Below are 14,089 nucleotides of genomic sequence, written 5' to 3'. Positions count from 1 at the left end.
CAAGGATAGTCCCTTTGAACCGTACAAAAATATAAAAGGATTTTTTTATAGGATTGAGTCTGTAGTCATAGATTGAGTCAAGCTGCCCAATGATAGATGGATGACAACCATCTTAAGGGCAATTTCGTCATTGAGTCTTAGGTTTGGTTGTGCTAAAGCAGAAAATCTGTGAAGGGAGTATGTATGAAAAGCATGGTTGAAATTGATGAATAAATGCTGTTGAATTCTTGTTTATGATTTGAATGTGCAACTTAAGCCTAATCTGAACCTTCTGCGTGACATGATTATGTGCTGTGATTGATCCATTTTTAATACAGCTTATGCTAGGAGCGGTGAGTTTTGTATGATATCCATGATTGCATCTGAGTCTAGATCTTGCCCAGGTTGTTATTGAAGCGAAATACAAGTGGTATTTTGTTTGAAAGGTGATAACAGGCTTTCTTTGAATTGTTTGAAATTTAAGCCTGTTCAGAAATAAGATTCCTAGTCTAGCCCAATTGAGCCTTTTAGCCTTGATTTTATTCTAACCCACATAATAAGCTGAATCCCTTTTATTGATACCGTAGTTTTGATCCCAACCCCTAATGCACTATGTTAGGAAGAAAGGTAAAAATAGCGGAAAAAGTACATAGGGTGGAAATGTGTAGTTGTTGGGGAAGAATGAAAGAAAAGGTAACCGATACCCCATGATTGTGAATCTAAGATTGGCCCTGGTCCTCAGGACATTGTGCACCTCAACTAGGAGAAACCCAAGTTGAAGGTGGCTAACTTAGTGAATACCTTGATGATGGCCCTGCCCTAAAAAGGGCAATGTGCACCTTAACTCAAGAGAAATCTCTGAGTCAAGGGTGGCTATTGTTGAGTGTCAATTTTTTTTTGAGGAAATAAAGGGGCAAGTAAGCAATAAGGCAAGGTTAGTAACACTAGTGAAATCTTATGAAGAAGAAGGGGGCTAATGAAAAGAAAAAGTTGTGAATGTAAGAAGAGAGCTGAATATAGTGCATTAGGGAGGACGAGTCACTAATTGCATCTAAATGAATCTTCTCCTACCTTAAGCCTTCAACACAACCAAACCAAGTCCTGTTTGATTTTGAGCGTTTTACACTCTATTATTAGAGATGTACATAATGGGCAAGCTTATGGTTCTCAGTGCATGCATGTGTGATGTTGATTACTGAGTGAGAGTGCATATTGTCTGCAAAGTCCTTAAATTATATTCAATTGGCTAACTCAAGTGTATGGACTATTCCTTGGAGTGATGGGCACTTGTCGTGAATGCATTGGTTGCAAAAAGTTGTTCAGTCATCTACATGAGTTATGTATATTATAAACGAAAACATGCATGTGTGAATTGTGAACAGATCCTTGGAAGTTAGTAGTGGATGCACAAACCAATATAGTGAGTCTAGGTCTAGGATTTGTTAGTAGTTGTTCGAGGACGAACAAAGCTTTAAGTGTGGGGTAGTGAACTTAGGCATATTTATATGCCTAGAATGCTAATTATATCCGCATTTACGCCTAGTTTGAATTCAAAATGTATTCGTTTGTAGTGGTATAGAATCTTTTAGTTGTTTATGAGCAAGCCAACATGATTAGTTGTGTAGGTGAGCTTAATTGGAGAAACGAGCGCAAAAAGAGAGCAAGGAAGAAGCTGGAGGAAAAGCCACTAAGGCAGTTCCGTATCCTCTCCGCGTCGCGGAGCGGAGCTATAATTTGGCTTGCAAAATTATGAATTGAGGCAGAAAACGACGTGTAGCTAGCGCGTCACGGAGAAAAGTCCCAGGTTTTATTCGAAGAAGCAATCACAAGGTAGAACACTCCGTGGAGTTCCTGCATCGCGGAGGAGGCCAAAGTGCCTGGAATCAGGATTTGGAAGTCCCTCCGCGTTGCGCCTTGATGTCCCAGATTTGGCCGTTTTGTCTTTTAGTATAAATAGGTCATTATTTTATTTTATTAATTATTCTTTTTCTGGGTTTTGAAGAACAACGACTTGGGAGAACGTTTCCACCATTTTTAGGGTTCTTTCCTAAACACTTTTCCTTTCGATATTTGTATGTTATTTGAACATTGTTTGATCGATTATTGGATTATGAGTAGCTAAATACCCTAGTGCTAGGGCTGTGGCTACAAGATGATTGTAATCTATTGAGTTTTCATTGGGTTAATGTCAATTATTAAATGAATCTTTTTTATGTTCTTATTTTCCGTATTCATGACTGATCACCATTGAAACAAATAAATTGTCCAAATTGAACTCGGGAGAGGAATAAGAGGATAGAACGTGGGACATAAGGAGCATGATTAATTTTAAATAAATAGGGTTAATTTGTATTTAGGATAGGGATATACCTAGAAACCTTGCTTGGGTCACCATACATAAAGAAATTAAATGCTCGGTGCTTAATCCAACCTATCCCCACTCAACGATGTAGTTAAGGTATTATTTATCGTAGGCAATTAGAGGTCGGGAGACCATGATCATACATTTAACCCTGTGATTCATTGATTCGATAGTTGATAATTACCCATATAAATGATATTGATCGCATGATTCCTGATTAAAGCTGCAGCCCTAGACTTTACCCAATCACTGTTTTCAACCCTTGAAATTGAATCGTTGTTGTTACATTTTTATTATAATCTTAGAAGTAGAAACTAAATCACTTTTTTAATCTTGAATACACTTGTGTTTAGCTGAAAGTTACAGAAGTTAAGTAATTCTAAGCGTAAGTCCCTGTGGGTACGATACCCGACTCTTAAGAAGAGCCACTTTAATACTTGAACGATCACGTTCACTTGCGTGTGCAATTCGGCCGCAACACCTATCTCTGTCACGGTCTTTCCATCCTTTCTCTCTATTCTAACCTTGATTTCCACCCGGTCTTGGGTAGTTTGCACGATAGCCTCCTCCTTGATTGGCTAGGAAGTTCACTTCCTCGTTGTACAATGCTTCAAATTGTGCTTCATCGGGGTTTACTCCACCAACACCCACAACATTAACACTATTTGTACCAACACCCATGCAATATTTAGCCAAAATATCCATCTGGGTCATCATTTTGGCCATGTTTTGGTCTCTCTCTTGATCCTTTTCGATCTGTTCTTGTATTATTCTAAAAGTGAGAGGAAAGAATTGGTCCTCATGAGTGTACCATGCCCTATTTATCTTGGTCATGCAATCAAGGAGTTGAGACTGTACTTCATAGGGTTGTTGCATTAAACCACCTGGAACGAGTTGATCAACAACGCATTTGTTCACCGAGTCGAGGCTCCTATAGAAGTATTGCTGCAGCCCATTATTTGGAACTCCATGAGTTGGGCATTGCATCACCAACTTCTTAAACCTCAGCGACGTCTCGTGGATTGGCTCACCTTCCAAATGTTTAAAACATTGGATGCTATCTCTGAGTATCATTATCTTCAATGGGGTAAAGAATATCACTTGGAATACTAAGATCAGCTCATACCAAGAGGTAATGGAGTCACTTGGAATACTAAGATCAGCTCATACCAAGAGGTAATGGAGTCTCTTGGCAACTTAGATAACCAGTTGGTAGCTTCACCCATCAAAGAGAATGGGAAAAACCTGAGACAGACTGATTCTTGTGATATATTCTTAAATGAGAAAGGACCACAAACGTCCATGAAGTTTCGGTTATGCTCATGGGGATCCTCATGAGCTAGCCCCTAAATAATCATTTCAATTGTAGAAACTGAAGCATTGTGCTAGTGATGTTAAAAATAATGTTTCCTTCAGTTGGAGATAGACGTATTGCACCCACACCACCCAATGGAATTGGGTCATTTGCATCATTGAGGTTTCCAACATCATCTTGGTGGCCCACTTTGCTACAGTTACTCCCCATTACACTCATCTCTTGCTCTGTTCAACACAAGCAACACAGAACCAAAAACTAAAGTAAGTAGATTCAACTATAACAAAAAAGATCACAATTTAACTTCACTAAAAGAATTTTCAACAACACCACTCCCTGGCAGCGGCGCCATTTTTTATTAACGTATCAAATACACCTCATCCAATTCTAGGTACAAACGATCGTTAAGTAGTGTAAGCCCAACAAATGACTTGGGGTCGAACCCACATGGAGTGGTACGTGTTCGAATTCAATTAAGAACTACAAATGTGATCTAACTAGATATAAGAATAAATATAATAAAAAAAGACATGAAATAAATCAAAAGGGATGACATGAATGTCAGATGGGGGGTTTTTGTTTGCAATTATCAACTACACAACAGTCACACAAAACTGAAATAACAATACGAAGAGGAATTCTTAGGATGTGATCGATTATAGGCAAATTTTGCTAAATGGGTAATTGTAACTACTAGTAAGCAGATAAATATCAGTGGGTAGGCTAGACTATAAGGGAGATAGCTTTCTCTTGAACAACTAACCCGAATCAGGTGATTTCTTTTGAACATCAACAAGCATAGTAATTAAGAACATCCCACACCTTAATTCATCCACTCTCTCGAGCTACATGGGTAGGATTGGGTTTAGGATTGACTCTATCGAGCTGAAACCATATCAACCCAATACATACAAACTATTAATAAAAAATATTAGTTCAAAAACTTCTCTGTCGAGCAAGCTAAGAACACAAAAATAGAACTGCATTTGCAACTACAATTCAGAAATTAAACCTCATCTAATGATTAAACCCACTTCAATATAACATTGAAACTAGTAATTAACAATATCCATAAGCTAATTCAACCCATAGTCACATGATCACACCCCAAGAATTGAGATTTTAGCCAACCATCATAAAAAGGTAAAAACGGTTACCAAATCGATTAGCCATCAACTGGGTAAGAGTATTCAAGACTTTACAATGCTCTAAATTGAAGAAAATTAGTAACCCACTTGCAAAGTCTCTGAATTGATTCTAAAAAAATCATCAAGTTTACAAAGAAACTCACAACCTTCAAACAAAACTATTCTAAATGGTAGCTAATTCTCCAAATTTATAGTTCAAAATCCTATTTATAGTCGCCAAAAATTAGCCATGAAGGGCCATTAGGTGAGGTAAGTCGAGTTCATCAACTGATTCGGCAAACCACCCTTTTCTCTCTTCTATCACCTTTATGCATTGACTCTCAGCATCCTCAAGTCCTGTAACATTGGGCGATCAATCTTGTCATCGCGGAACTGATCAGCAATTCACCGACTGCCTCTTTCTTGTTGCCATTTGGTTTCATCTTTCAGGGCTGGCACACTGGAACTTTAGGGGGACTGAAGAGCCACTCGGCGACTCGCCGAGTGGTCGTGGCGATCACCAAGATCACCTTTCTCCAATTCTTTAGCTTGTTTTGTTTCTTTATGCCTGTTAGTGTCTTTGATTTGCTCCTTAATCCACCTACTTTGAAATCAAGCGTTTAACATCAGTTTACAGCATTAATTAGGCATTTGAGGCCACTAAAACTATCAAAACAAAACCCTAAATGAGTCCAAATCTAGGACTCCTAACTCCGCCTTTGATTTGTTTGAAAAAGAATATGTATATCTTTGTCCACCTCGACCACCAGATCTTCTTGCCTAAGAACCACCTCTAGTACTATGGGGACCACCCCTAGTATCCTGAACAATAGCCCTAGGGGTTTGAACCTGCTGACCCTATGGAACTAAATGACTATACCTCTTACGATGACTGATCGTAGGACACTCTCGGGCAAAGTTACCCAATACACCACACTCGTAGCAACCTCTCCTAGAACTTCCCCTCTGAGAGGACTCAGCTGAACCTGATTAGCCATCACTACCTAAATACCCTGAATTTGAATCTTGAGAAGTCTAAACCATCTGACCACTAGCACATGTTGTGCCACTATCTATTATCTATAGAGCTATCTGAACTGACTACTAGGTTGATAGTATTGTGGATACCCTTGGCCTGAAACCCTCTACTATGGGATAGAGACCCACTCAAACTATCCTAACAACGGGGCCTCTAGTTACTGTCTCTATAGGCCTCACGATGAATCCCTTCGATGGTACGTGCATGATCAGCTATCTGCAAAAAAAACAACCGATGCCACTATATACTCTATCGCTAATCTAAGAGGAAACGAGAGCCATATGAAAAACATATGAACGCTCTCTTTCTCTGTTGGCATAAACATATATGCAACTCTCACCAATTCATGGAACCGTACCTCATACTCTGCAACTGAAAGTGATACCTGAGTAATATTTGACAACTCATCTTGAAATCGCTCTCTCTCACTATGAGGTACATACTTCTACAAGAAAGCCTAAGAGAACTGAGCCCAATTCATCAAAGGTTACCTGGCTAGTCAGTAATCTAAATAGGATCTCCACCACTGCTTCACTGGCCCTTCCAACTGGTAAGCAGTGTAATTGACTCCATGAGACTCTACTAACCCAAGGTTATGAAACTTCTCATTACATCTAACTAGAAACTCATGGGCATCCTCGCTCATAGAATCGGTGAATCTAGGAGAACCCTAACTGATGAATCGTCACAACATCTTCTACTTCTTAGAGGTCATAGTTGGCCTAGGAGCCCAAGGTGGAGCAACAGTTGGAACCAACTAAACTACTGTGCAAAGAGCTACAGTAGCATGATGTTCCTGTGAGGATTAAGTACCCCAAGCCTCTGCCTAAGCTGAAGTTCGAGCCTTATCTCTAACATGCGGTAAGCCTAAAAGTCTAGGCATAGTACCTGCCGAAGACATACCCTCCATGAAGGGGAGGATCATGGCCAAAGTATCGTAAAGTACTGGTGTGTCCATGAATCCTTGTGGAGGTCGGGCTAGCCCACACCCTCTAGCTGGTGTTGAATATGCTGAACCTCTTTCTCGGGCCTTATAGCTGGTGTCCAGTCTTGATCTCTGGTCGACCTCTAACTCATCCCATAGTTGGGGCTCTATCGGAAGGTGCATGAGGTCCACGCCCACCCACAGTCGATCTCGTCCTAGCCATCTTAGAAAGAGTGAAACTAGCAAAGTTTAGATATTCATACAACCATCAATGCATGAAAAGAAAAACTAGTGTTTCCTTAGACTGGCAAACCTTGTAGCTTTATTATATCTCCAACGTCATTTTAGACGGACTAGGACCTTATAGATTGGAATAGAAGACTTGGGTTTGACAGTATGAGCCTTAGTCTATGTTTTTGCGTAACTTGTTAGACTTTCTATCTACTCTCCATATTTCTATAGCTCGATGAATTACCAGAGGTTTTGCGCTTTCTCGAGATTGGAGTAGTTTAGGCTTGGAGCCTTTTGTGATCCTTTGTGAGTAGATGTCTATCCATTGTGGCTTTGAGCCTTCTTGAGATCCTCTTTAGAGTCAGCACGCCCCTGGGTCACTCTTGCTAGTTGGGCGTCTTACGCTGCTGGGAGTGGACTGGCTGGCTAGGCGGCCTTGATACCTGATACCCTCTTTAGACTCCACATGCCCCCAAGTCACTCTTTATAGCTAGGTTGGGAGGGGACATGTTGGGTGGGTGGCTTTGATTGATTGTCAATCTTAATAGCTGGGCTAGGAGTTACTTGTGCTAGTAGACCGACTTTCTGTTCATGGAATATTTTTTCTTATTAAACTTAGCTATTCTGTGTACTAATCCGACTTATGGGGGGTCCATACAGGTTTTACTTAAACTTGTGCACGAGTGTGCCTTCTAGGCTTATGGGGTCTAGTTAATTTTAGTTTAGATTTACTTATATTTACTTTTAGTATGCTCGTGTTCTTTTTTTCATTTCTTCTTAGACCTCTATTTGTGTGTAGATTCTATCTTTTCATATTGTGTTTACCCTTCTTACTCAGTCGGCCTTTGATGTCTACTAAGTACCTTTTTTTTGGTACTCATGCTATACTCTACATCTTTTTTGTGATGTAGGTCCTAGTACGAGCTACTAGCGGTGATTTTTCATGTCATCTTTTGCAGATTATAGGGATCGGAGAATAGGGTGAGCACTTGGCGTCCTAAATAAGTCTCTCTCTTTCTCTATATACGTTTATCTAGTCTTTTGCCTTTGAGATGACTTAATTTGGTCCACTTTAGGGACTTGTATTTGTTCATATTAGAGAGCTTTGTACCCGTGACTTCCACGTTCTGGGAGGGATTCTATTGTATCAAGATTTTGAGTTGCTTCTGTTTCTGTCATAGAAATATTGCTAGTGTTATTTTTGTTTAGTTCTACCCTTATTCTCACTACTTGTCATTTTTTATAGGTAGTCATTTTCGATACGGATTGAGTTACCCACACATGGGTTATAGTAGGTGTCATCATGACACGGGAAATTGGGTCATGACAAGTCCATTACATTAAGGGTCAGACTTTATGGCAATTTTGCATACATTATGGCAATTCTTCATAAAAAGATCAATAAAAGAAATCACTTACTGTCTAGAAAAAATACCTTTCATGAAAACTCACCCGCTTCATTATATTTGTTATGAGCATTCTAACTTAATACATTTTCAATTTAGTTAAGTTATTACAAAATGCCATGAGAAGTTCCAAATTTAGATTTTGATTTTCACAATGTCGTACATCCAGAAGCTTTTTCAATAGATGTTGTAGTGAGTAGGGAGGGGGTTTACTAGCTAGCTCGTGCAATCAAGAAAAAACTGCTTCACCTTCTTTATTCTAAATGAAAAGTTAAACTACCTTAGTAAGCTAGCTTTCGCTCTAAGCAAGTTCTCACTACGCTAGGACGTGGAATGATCATAAAAAGAGAATGGACTTCTCTGTAATGTAATGTAAATGTAATTGTAACACCTCACTATTTGGAAGAGCTAAAAATAGAAAGAACTAAATTAGAAATAGCAAAATCTGAAATTTTGCAAGTTATGCTTGAGTTATAAGTTTTGAGTCAACTTCAAACGACCATCACTTTCAATACAAGATAAGTTAGGTGGCCCATAAGATATGAAATGAAAGGTCTTGAAGTTAGGTGGACCATCACTTTCGAGCTCATATGAGCGATATATGCCCTTTTGAAGTCGGTCTGTTCACTTAAGGAAAGTTACCCGAAAATATGAAGGGTATTTTGGTCTAAACTGATTTGGTTCTGTTTTACAAATCCTAAAGTACGCTAAGGTTTTGAGAGGAGTTCAGGAAGAGGAGAAAAGGAGAAAAATCAAGGCGTTTTTCAATTTTGCTTGTGAATCAAAGGTTGTGTCGCCAAGGGTTTAATCCCTAAGAGGTATGTGAGTTCACATACCTTTAGGTTCATTCACCCACGTGCCAATCATATTATTTTCAGCGATGTTTCATTCTTGAAGTTAAAGGATTTGTGTTCTAGATGAGTTTTATTGAAGTTTCTTTCACAATCTTGATTGTTGAGGTTTTGATGAACTCTTGAGCTAAGTGTTAGTGTTTCAAGGTTAGTTTTGAGTAGATTATCATATACTAATGTTGGGTAATGGAATCTAAGTGATTGGGGAAGAAACCATTCGATTCTGGGCGAATTGGGGTTAGAAAACGTGGAAGAAAAGTCAGACAGAAAATAAAGTACAAGGTTCGCGTCACGGACCTGTTCTTTCAGAGTGACACTTCCCTCTCCTCATCGCGGAGAGAACGCAGACTCCACTGTTTCAAAAATTATTTCGCGACCAAATATTATAATGCATCTCCGCATCGCGACTCGCTCTCCAGACAGTGTTCTTCAACCTTTTTTTTCATGATTTACTATCTGTAACTCATTTAATCATCATGACATCCTTCCTATCATAAATCTTAACCTTGAATACATAATTCAAGGTAGAATTAAGAGTAAGTATAGAGAGTTCTTCGAGTCTTTTCAAAAAGTCTTTTACAATCGTATTAAACTTTTTTTAAGACTTAAGCATTGAGTTTGAGGAAGAATAGAGCTGAGTTCATTTTCTTTAAAATGATATATTCCCAAGTATAAATGTTTTCACATTTAAGATGAGAGGAAATACCAATTTCGAAAAGATTTTCATGAGCAGTATTAGTACCATCTCTTTTAAGAGAAAGATTTTTGAGTAATAATCTCAAACCACATAAAGGGTTATGTTTTAAAACATATGAGCTAGTTACATTTTGGGAGTAGTATTGAGCACCGATATGGGGACGAGTTCAGATAACTCAAAGTTTCCATAAACCATGTAGTCAACATGGGTAAAAAGGGTCATAATTTTTAGATGATTCCTTAATGCTTTTTAGCATAGACTAGTGGATCCACTTAGTGGTAGGTTCTATACCCCGACAAAGTAAAGGACAGTTCTGGCAGCGTCTAGCTATCATCACATAACTCATAGTGATGGTTGTGGGTGAGAGAATCTCCCACAAACTTATTTTGTATCTTTATATATACAAACAGAGTTTATATTGTATTTTCTAATACATTGAGTTGTTATTTTCTGTTTAAATCTTTTCTTTATACTGCATCTTTATTACTGCTTTATACTGAAATAGATTGAGTAGAGTTGAGATGAGGTAAGTGTTTCTTTCAATTCCGGTTCAAGCTTATGTCTTGATTTAGATTTCCCCTCACATACTTGTACATTCCATGTACTGACACCATTTTGCCTGCATCTTTCATGAAGCAAATACAGGTAACTAGGATCAACTTCGTTCATTGATCGAGCCGAGTTCCAGAGTCATTAGTGAGCCTCCTTGCTTTTTGGAGTCTCCCTTTATTATGTTTTGTTATTCAGTTTTGTTAGGATGATCGGGGGTCTTGTCCCGACATCCCTTATAGTATTTAGAGGCCTCATAGATAAACATACACTAGTTCCTTAGTCTTTTAATTTTCATTTCCTTTATGTTGAGACTTGAGTTGCTACTTTTGCTGGTTGAATGTTTATTTCTAAAACATTCTAGTTATCATTTGAGTTATAGTTACTTTTGAAAGTGTTTTTATAATGATTAAGTCTTCCGTTAAGAAATAAGCCAGGCCAAGGGTTCGCTTGGGGCCAACAATGGTTCTCGAGTGCCAGTCGCGTCCAGGGTGTTGGTTCAGGGTGTGACAAACTTAGTATCAAAGCTCAGTGTTCAAGAGTCCTAGGATGTGTATGAAGTCATGTCTGTAGATTTCTAGTTATCGGTATGAAGCTCACCACATCTATAACTAGAAGGTTGCGACACTTTGGAACTATCTCACTTCTTTCATATTTTTTTCGTGCAGTAGAGTTCTTCTTATAAAGTTTCCTTCTAATTCATGCTTGCGCATATCTTTTAGATTATGTTTCCGCAAATATCTGTCTGAGGTCGTCCTGCTAAATGGAATTTTGAGGATCAAAGGGCACCTGATGCACCAGAAGTGCAATCCCAATGAGAGGTCACTAATGCTGATTTCCGTGAATCTATCTGGATGTTGATCCAAGTTGTGACCAACCAAGCTGGGAAACAAGGGAATCGAGAGGATATGGTTGATACATCAAGGATCTGTGAGTTCTTAAGGATGAGTACTCCACAGTTCCATGGTTCAAATGTCACTAAGGATTTGGAAAACTTTGTGGAAGAGTTGCAAAAAGTGTTTGAGGTTATGCATGTGGCTGATGTTGAGCGAGTGGAACTAGCTGCATACCAATTGAAGGGTGTAGCTAGAATCTGGTTTGACCAATGAAGGATGAATAAAGCTGAGGGTGCACCAGTTGTGAGTTGGGCTATTTTTGAAGGTGCTTTCATAGGGCGTTTCTTCCCCCGTGAGCTAAGAGAGGCAAAGGTAGGAGAATTCCTTACCCTTAAGCAGGAATCTATGAGTGTGCATGAGTATAGCCTTAAGTTCACCCAACTTTCCCGTTATGCCCCAGAGATGGTTGTTGATATAAAGAGCAGGTTGCGTTTGTTTGTTGCTGGGTTGTCTTATCTGTCAAGTAAGGAGGACAAGTCATCTATACTAATAGGGGATATGAACATAGCTAGGCTGATGATCCATGTGCAATAGGTTGAGGAAGATAAGCTGAGAACAATTTTTAAACAAGAAGGCTAAGACAGGAAATGAGTCCGGACAGCAGAAGAGTAATGCAAACCGATCATCTTTCCAACAAAAGCAACGGGGACCTGCTCCATTATATGTTAGTGCACCTGAACCAAGGAACAAAGGTACGTCAATAATCAAAATTCACAGAATTTTAGAGCTAGACCTACATAGTCTCAAGGTAGTGTGGCATAAGGAGGAAATAGGGCTTACACATGTGGTAAGTGTGGTAGGACCCACTGAGGTGTGTGTCTTGATGGCTCGACTGGTTGCTTCAAGTGTGGTCAAGATGGTCACATCATGAAAAAGTTCCTTAAGAACAGACAGGGCCATGGAAGTAGGGGCAATAGTGCCCAATCTTCTCCAATTGCTCCACCAAACAGAGCCGCACCTAAAGGAGCTACTTCAGGGTAAGGCAGAGGGACAAACCGTCTATATGCTATCACCAGTTGCCAAGAGCAAGGATATTCTCTAGATGTTGTCACTGGTATGATCAAAGTATTTACTTTTGATGTTTATGCTTTGCTAAATCCAGGAGCGAGTCTATCTTTTGGGACTCCTTATATTGTTATGAATTGTGATATTCTTCCTAAGCAACTTCTTGAGCCCTTTAGTGTTTCTACTCCTGTTGGTGAGTCTATTCTAGCTGAGAGAGTTTATCATAATTGTATCATTTCTGTCAATCCCAAGGACACCATGGCCGACTTAGTCGAGTTAGACATGGTAGATTTTGATATTATTCTAGGTATGGACTTTCTTCATGCCTATTATTCCACAATTGATTGTAGAACTTGAGTTGTTGAATTCCAGTTCCCTAATGAGTCAGTTATAAAGTGAAGGAGCAGTTAAGCATTGCCTAAGGGTCATTTTATTTCGTACCTTAAGGCTATAAAGTTAGTTTCTAAGGGGTGCATCTATCACTTAGTTCGAGTTAATGACTCTAGTGTTGAGACACCACCTCTTCAGTTAGTTTCAATTGTTAGTGAGTTTCCAGAAGACTTTACAAATGATCTTTCCGTATTCCTTGATGAGAGTGAAATAGACTTTGGTATATATATTCTTCCCGATACTCGTCCTATATTTATTCCGCCATATAGAATGGCTCCAGCAGTGTTAAAAAAGTTAAAAGAGTTAAAAGAGCAGTTGAAAGATCTTCTTGAGAAATGATTTATTCTACCAAGTGTCCCACCTTTAGGCACTCCTGTATTATTTATGAGGAAGAAATATGATTCTGTTAGAATGTGCATAGATTACCGTCAGTTGAACAAGGTTACTATCAAGAATAAGTATCCTCTTCCGAGAATTGATGATCTCTTTGATCAACTTCAAGGTGCCACTTGTTTTTCTAAGATAAGCCTTAGATCAGGATATCATCAGTTGAGAGTAAGAGAAAATGACATCCCTAAGACAGCTTTCAAGATCAGTTATGGTCATTATGAGTGTCTGGTTATCTTTCAGCCTAACTAATGCTCCTCAAACATTCATAGATCTTATGAACAGAGTATTCAAGCCTTATTTAGATATATTTGTTATTGTATTCATTGATGACATTCTAATCTATTCGAGGAATGAGGAAGATTATGCTAGTCATCTCAGCATAGTTCTTCAAACTCTCAGGGATAGAGAGTTGTATGCTAAATTCTCTAAGTGTAAATTTTGTCTTGATTTAGTGGAATTCTTAGGACATATTTTTTCTGGTGATGGGATTCGAGTTTATACTCAAAAGATAGAGGCAGTGCAGAACTGGCCTAGACCCACGTCTCCAACTAATATTAGGAGTTTCTTGGGATTGGCTGGTTATTATAGAAGGTTCATCGAGGGGTTCTCATCTATTTCATCCCCGTTGACTAAGTTGACTTAGAAAATAGTTAAAATTCAATGGTCTGAAGCTTGTGAAAAAAGTTTTCAGGAATTGAAAAAGTGGTTGACTACAACCCAATATTGACCTTACCAGAGGGCAAGTTAGGTTTCATGGTATATTGTGACGCGTCCAGAGTTGGACTAGGTTGTGTGTTAATGCAGAATGGCAAAGTTATTGCTCATGCCTCCAGACAACTTAAGATTCACGAGAAGAATTACCCAACCCTTGATCTAAAGTTGGTTGCTATAGTATTTGCTTTGAAAATATGACGTCACTGTCTCTAT

Source organism: Solanum verrucosum, unplaced genomic scaffold (assembly GCF_900185275.1).
Source record: "Solanum verrucosum unplaced genomic scaffold, falcon-dt-bn FXZP01000265.1, whole genome shotgun sequence".
Taxonomy (NCBI): Eukaryota; Viridiplantae; Streptophyta; class Magnoliopsida; order Solanales; family Solanaceae; genus Solanum; species Solanum verrucosum.
Note: the sequence above shows the minus strand (reverse complement) of the source record.